This window comes from Misgurnus anguillicaudatus, chromosome 24 (genome assembly GCF_027580225.2).
Source record: "Misgurnus anguillicaudatus chromosome 24, ASM2758022v2, whole genome shotgun sequence".
Lineage (NCBI taxonomy): Eukaryota > Metazoa > Chordata > Actinopteri > Cypriniformes > Cobitidae > Misgurnus > Misgurnus anguillicaudatus.
Window position 1 is genome coordinate 7,886,833 of NC_073360.2, and position 6,900 is coordinate 7,893,732.

Genomic DNA, 6,900 nt, shown 5'->3' on the forward strand with positions numbered 1-6,900 from the left:
TGACCCAGGACCTCCCCTGAACTGCCCTGCCTTTGCCAAGAGGTCCTGGCCCGTCCTGTATCTGTTTACCTTGTTACCTGTCTGTACCTGGATTCTGTTTTTGATATCCGTTCGTGTGTTTGACCTGCGCCTGTTTTTGGATTGTGATTGTTATTCTGCCTGCCCTGAACCCTAGCCTGTATTTGGATTTACGCTTTGGATTTGCCCTACTGGATTTGTTTGCTGGCCCTTATTGGGATTTTACACAATAAAGACCTTTTGCGCATGGATTCATCTTCTCATCGCTTTCTTTAAAGCCAACCCTGTTACACAAACAAAAGATAAAGAATTTACAAACGTGCGGAGAGCCATTTCAGCACTTGGACAGCGAAATGTTATTTTTTTTAAAAGGATTACTTAAAAATTGTTCTCATCTCACCATATCCATAGGTACAGAGTCATTATATACAATAAATCCGTGGGGTAGCATTTAAAAAAACATTTAAAATAGATGCATTTGTTTAAAGCAAAGCATTTATTTAGCTACAGATGAAGCAGCTCTTTACACCTACTAACGTCTCATAATCGGTCATCATTTATGTCCAAGAGACTCAATAATAATTTGTTACATTATAATCTTTTAATTTTTCATGTTAAAAAGCGTTTTTGTGCTGCTGTGCATCCATGTATTTGATAAGCAAACCTACGTTGCCATTCCGTTAATACTGTATGCGCAATTGCGCATATTATCAACGCGCTCTTTACTCTAGCAAAAGACACTTGCGTCGCGCATTGCGCCGGTTGTATAATAGAGTCCAAAGTCTCTCATGAGCTAGGGGACGAATGTCCAGGGAGTTCAGAATTTCTGTGTGGGCATGCATCAGCAAAAGGTGTGTGAGTCTTTTCTGGGTCATGGTGCTGCGTAGCCATGTCTTCAAAAGACCCAAGGCAAAGAAAGTGCGCTTAGACAGTCATGAAATTAAAATCCAAAATACACGTAATAACCTACGTGTGTCAAAAATAATTAGGTCTATTTAACCATGTAAAGAAACAGGATCCATGAGACACACGAAAAAGTATAAAACTTTAATTCTTTCAATCCAACAAGAAGTATATATATATATATATATTGTAATAGTGTTAAGTTACTTTGATATGTAAAAAAACAATATATACACACTATTCTGAATACTCAGATTTCTAAATATTAGCATTTTCAAACATTGATTTTAACTTCAATATTGTAAAAACAATTTCCTTAAATAAATACAACATAAGAGGATGTAGAACAGATGGCCCTTTATTACTTTAAAGTGAAGGTAGAATATTTTCCCCCAAAAGATTAACAAAAAATACATCCAACGCTGTTGATTAAGATCTGACGGTGTTGACGAAAAACTGATGGTGTTGACAAAAAATATTTGTGCATTGCTGATTACTGAACAGATGTGCTTTTCAAATACTATACTAAAACTACTTATTGTTTTTAAAGTATTGAACTTACTGTAAAACAAACTATAATTAAGATATTGCACAAACACCATTTCCAACTATTATAAATTACACCGTTTCCAACTATCAAAAAAAAGAACAATAAGGGAAACCAGGGGCCCTCCTCCCCCATTTTTTTCACCTCCTCTATACCACTTCCTGCTCTTCTTTTTCTTATCCACCTCTTCTCCTCTTCTTTTTACTTTGAAGTGGAGTGAGTAAGTGAGTGTGTGTGTCTGTGTGTGTGTGTGTGTGTGCGCGTACGCGTACATGTGTGTGTTGGATGTATGATTGCCCTGCACTGCCTACTTTATACTGGGTGTGATCTTAAAATGACAACAATACTGCAACATATAATCTAAGCTGTGCTTATGCCTTAAGCAGCAGGCGTCGGACATGCTCACGCTCTATGAAGTCCATAACATCAGGGGCTATGCTGTAGATCTCTCATTTTCTTAATTTGACTGGTGATGCAATTCCCATTAGTTTCACTATGATGTCTTTAACTGGGCAGAAACAGACATCCTTTGTGAGAAGCTTAGGCTGATACTTTGCTGTTGGACCATGGGGATACAGAAACTCCACTTTCACATCTTGATGCTCAGTATCCACGGCAATGGTCTTGGCTAGCCACCAGTGGTCATCATATACTACTGCTAGCCAGTCTCCATTGTTAAGGCTGCTAACAGTTGTTACTGTCACAGTACCCTCAGGACTTTTCAGAGGCTCCTCATCTAACTCCTCCTCCATTACATCTTCTATTTCCGTATCCCCCCTACCATCTCTTTTTCCATCTCCTCCAACAACATGGCCAAAGGTCATTTCTTCCCTGCCCTCTTTGTATCACTCTGCTGTTCCTCTGGTCAGCCATGGAAATAGAAGTTAGCTGGGCTGAAGCACTGGCAAACCAACATCTTGCTTCAAAAGCAGGATAGTTGTCTGTGCTGGATCCTGTTCTCATGTGGAATGACCTGGTGTATTTTTCTGGTTGAGGGAACCTGTTTTAGAAGATGCATGAGAAGTGTATCATATCTTTGCATGTCTTCTTTTGCAATGTGATACAGCTGAATGCTCTTCAGACTGTTTGAGACCTTTTCAAAGATTGTGTGTCCATCTGTCACATCATTTCCTCTCAGGACCAGGTTGTCAGCTATTTTTTTCACTGTTCCGCCAATGCCGTCTGGTGCGCCCTTACCATGGGAAGTGGGAAAAAAGTTCCATGTGGCTCTTTCAAACCCAAGTGTAGGGGGGATACAAGACAGAAGGAAAAAATTCTTCTTGTTCTTATATTGTTTACTTGGACCATCAGACCAAAAGTGCACTGTGGTGACCTGTGGATATCATAGCACAGAGACAGCGCTGCTTAGAGTCACAAATGACCTCCTATTAACATCCGATCGTGGTGAGATCTCAATCCTTATATTACTAGACCTTAGTGCAGCCTTTGACACAATAGATCACAGAATCTTACTCAATAGACTAGAAAACTATGTTGACATCAGTGGTCAGGCATTAGCCTGGTTTAGATCATATCTAAACAATCGATATCACTTTGTTTTTGTAAATGAGGAAGAGTCATATCACTCCCCCGTTAAATACGGCGTACCTCAGGGATCAGTTCTAGGCCCTATGCTATTCTCATTATATATGTTACCTCTAGGAGACATTATCAGGAAACATAACATAAGTTTTCACTGCTATGCAGATGATACCCAGCTTTACATCTCGTCACATCCTAGCGAAACCCACCAGTTTGCTAAGCTAACAGACTGCATTAGTGATATTAGGGACTGGATGGCACATAACTTTCTTATGCTAAACTCCAATAAGACTGAGATACTTATTATTGAACCAAATCACTCCAAACATAATATGTCAGATTACAAGTTGTCCATAGATGGCTGCACGGTGGTGCCATCTTCCACGGTTAAGAATTTAGGCATAATGTTCGACAGCAATCTATCTTTCGATAGTCACATCTCCAACGTCTGCCGCACAACATTCTTCCATCTTAGAAATAAATAAAAAAATACGCCATATGCTGTCTGCATCAGATGCAGAAAAGCTTATACATGCTTTTATGACCTCTAGAATAGACTATTGTAACTTGTTACTCGGGGGATGCCATTCAAATCAGGTAAACAAGTTACAGCTGGTTCAAAACGCCGCCGCGAGAGTGCTTACTCGATCTAAAAAGTATGACCACATTAGACCAATTCTGGCATCTTTACATTGGCTACCAGTTAAATATCGCATACAATTTAAAATATTACTAATCACCTACAAAGCCTTAAATGACCTAGCGCCACGTAAACTGCGCTCACAAAATTCTGGTCACTTAATTATCCCTAGAATATCAAAAGTGTCTAAAGGTGGTAGATCCTTTTCCTACTTGGCCCCTAAGCTCTGGAATGACTTACCAAACAATGTTTGAGAATCAGACACAGTCGATCAATTTAAATCTAAACTTAAGACATTCTTCTTTAACAAAGCATTCACATAAAATGTCCAGTAAATGTACTTTTCCCGCAGTAGTTATTTTGTCTAGAACAAAGCACTCACACACCTCATATGGGTAATACACTATTGCCGCAATAGTTAGCCTGTCTGGAACCGAGATGACTTAAACTACTATAATGTATGACACTTGCATTACATGCGAACGGCCCCTACGCTAATAGAACTCTATTTTTGTCTCCCTGTCTCGTCCTCGACCCTGAGGACAATGACACAAACAGACCCAGTTCCTGTTGCTGTGAAGGTCATCGCACCACTGATCTACTGGCTGTCCTTCAACGTGATGCCTAGCCGATGCGCGACCGGCAACCACCGGCTAAACCAGTTTAACCCGCTTACCCGCTTCCTATCCCTACCGTTTCTACATATATGAATACATTAATTTCTCCCAAGGGTTTTTGTCCTTCAAGGAGTTTTTCCCACCGGGTTTTCTCCTAGGGGGGTTTTTCGTCCCAGGGAGAGTCAGCCAACTTTGGCTTAACTTAGCACTTTACTGTATACGTTACATTATTAATACGCTTGCTTGTATGGTTTAACCTTAGCCGCTATATTCTACTTCTTATATTATCTATTGATTTTCTGTGTTCTCCTTTACTCATGTAAAGCTGCTTTGCAACAATTAACAATTGTGAAAAGCGCTATATAAATAAAATTGAATTGAATTGAATATCTCGCTTTGATATCTTTTAGGACTGGATCAATGTGTGTCCAGATTGCTGCAGCATCCTGTCTCTTTGACTCTGAAAGTGTGCAAAAACCTGCCTTTCCACCCTTAATGTAATACATTCCGGTATGTAGAGTTAGATGTGGCAGATTTTGTCCAAAATGGCAGGCCTGTACTTCAGATTTATACTTGCATCTCCAGGATTCTGAAAAGTCAATGTGAACAATTGCTGTAGTTTCTTCACAAGTCTCAATTGTGTTTCTGTATGCTTTTGACTGGTTTCGGACTAAACACACATGTGTTGTGGTTTCATTTCGGAGTATTTGCTCATAGAGTTTAATTAGCTCAGAAAGACTGCCACTGTGTTGGACGAGTTTAGTGTTGATTCCATTGACTGTCTCTTCTTGAACTCTCTCCCACTGCTTCCACTGAACATGGATTTTGTCTTGCTCTTGGTTTGTAACTGTTCCTTTGTTTAGACATTGTGAGCAGGTGTGAAGAAGGCAGGCCTCACTTGCTGGAGAGCAACAAACTAATTGAAAACTGTCATCCAGTTTGTTTGACTTCACAACACCAGACATTCTAAGGACCTCAAGCATTAAGTATGCATTTTCATGCTTTTGACATAGACATGTCTTCCGATCAGACGCTTTTGGTGCTGTAATATAGAATGGTTTCAGAGAACAGAAAGAAGAATAGCTCAGCTTCACAGTGGGGTTACCAATGAGGAAATCAGAGTGGAGGTTGATCATGGAGTCTGCCAGGATCATTCTCTGCTTCTTTATCTTATTCCTAGTGATGGTGTCAGTCTTATCAGTGGTCACACATGCAGAGTTCAGAAAAAAATTCTTAACAGTTTCTGTTATACCCTTTAGGAATGTTGGCTTTTTCTTTGTCTGTTTCTTTCCTCTCATTAACTTGTAGGTTATCCCAAACTGGTGGATTTGGTGAAGGAGACAAGAATCTTGCCTGAAGACACACTTAGTGCTGGTTTCTGACGCCGTGTCCCAGGAGTTTGTTTGTTTTTCTTCAGCTCTCTTCTGAGGATGTTGTGGAATAAAAGGGCTTTCTTGATTTATGGATTACTAATGTTGCTTCCTGATAGCATCTTTGTTGTTTCTGTGCCTGGCGAGTCAAGTGGTGTTTTATTTGTAGCGTTTCTTCTTCGATATATTTTCTTTCTCAGTTTGTTTAGTTGCTTTGTTACCTTCTTAAGCTTCTCTTTCAAAGCTTTTATTTCTCTTGAAAGCCTTTTTCTCGTTTTTCTCCTCTCCCTCTTCTGTCTAAGAGACTGTCTGCTGTGTCTGGCATTATATTCTTGAATTTCCTGATCTTGCGGACTATCTGGAGGGGTGTGTGCCCTCGGCACTGCATCTTCAATGGATCTTTTCTCTCTGGACCTTTTCTGTGCCTCTCTCCAATACTTTCTCCGATTCCTCTTTGCCCTGTCTCCCATCTCGTCTATTTGTATTACTTTTTTGTCTTTAACTCTCTTCTTCCACCTTTGTCTTTCCTTCTCTTGCATAGCATGCTTGCTCTCTTGGTCACTGTTTATTTTTTCTCTTCTTTTTCGTTGGTACTCTCTATTTCTTCTCCTTTGATCCTCAACTGACAATTTCTGTGTAGCCATGCTTTCCTAAAATACAAATTGAAATAAAGAAAAATTTACTTGAATAAGACTGTAGAATCAGATTTCTATTTACTTGACATGATTGATTGAATAATGGATGGATGTAAAATCCTCAAGGTGTAGTATGTAGTTTTCATATAAATCTACACACTGGCTTCTCATTCCTCTCATATATATATATATATATATATATATATATATATATATATATATATATATATATATATATGAGAGGAATGAGAAGCATTCCTGACAAAGCATGACAGAACTACACCTGTTTACGCAGAGCAAAAACAATATCAATATATGTTAAATATGTTATTCTTTTATTGTTTCATTTTGACATTGAGACAGACCACTTTAAGATACTGTAGGCTAATGCAAGTGTTTAATATAATGATACACAACAGATACTTTTACTCAACAGTTAATCCAAACATTCACTTCAGATATAACAGATTATAGGTCATACCTGCGTGAATTCTTGTCAAAACAGATATTTTTAAAACGGCAATTTTGTGTTAGATGTCCGTATATATCGGGGTCGCGCACTTGTGCGTTTGTATGCATGCGTTTCAGACGTCTGCGTCAGACTTCGCTCTTGAGTCTTGTCACTCGT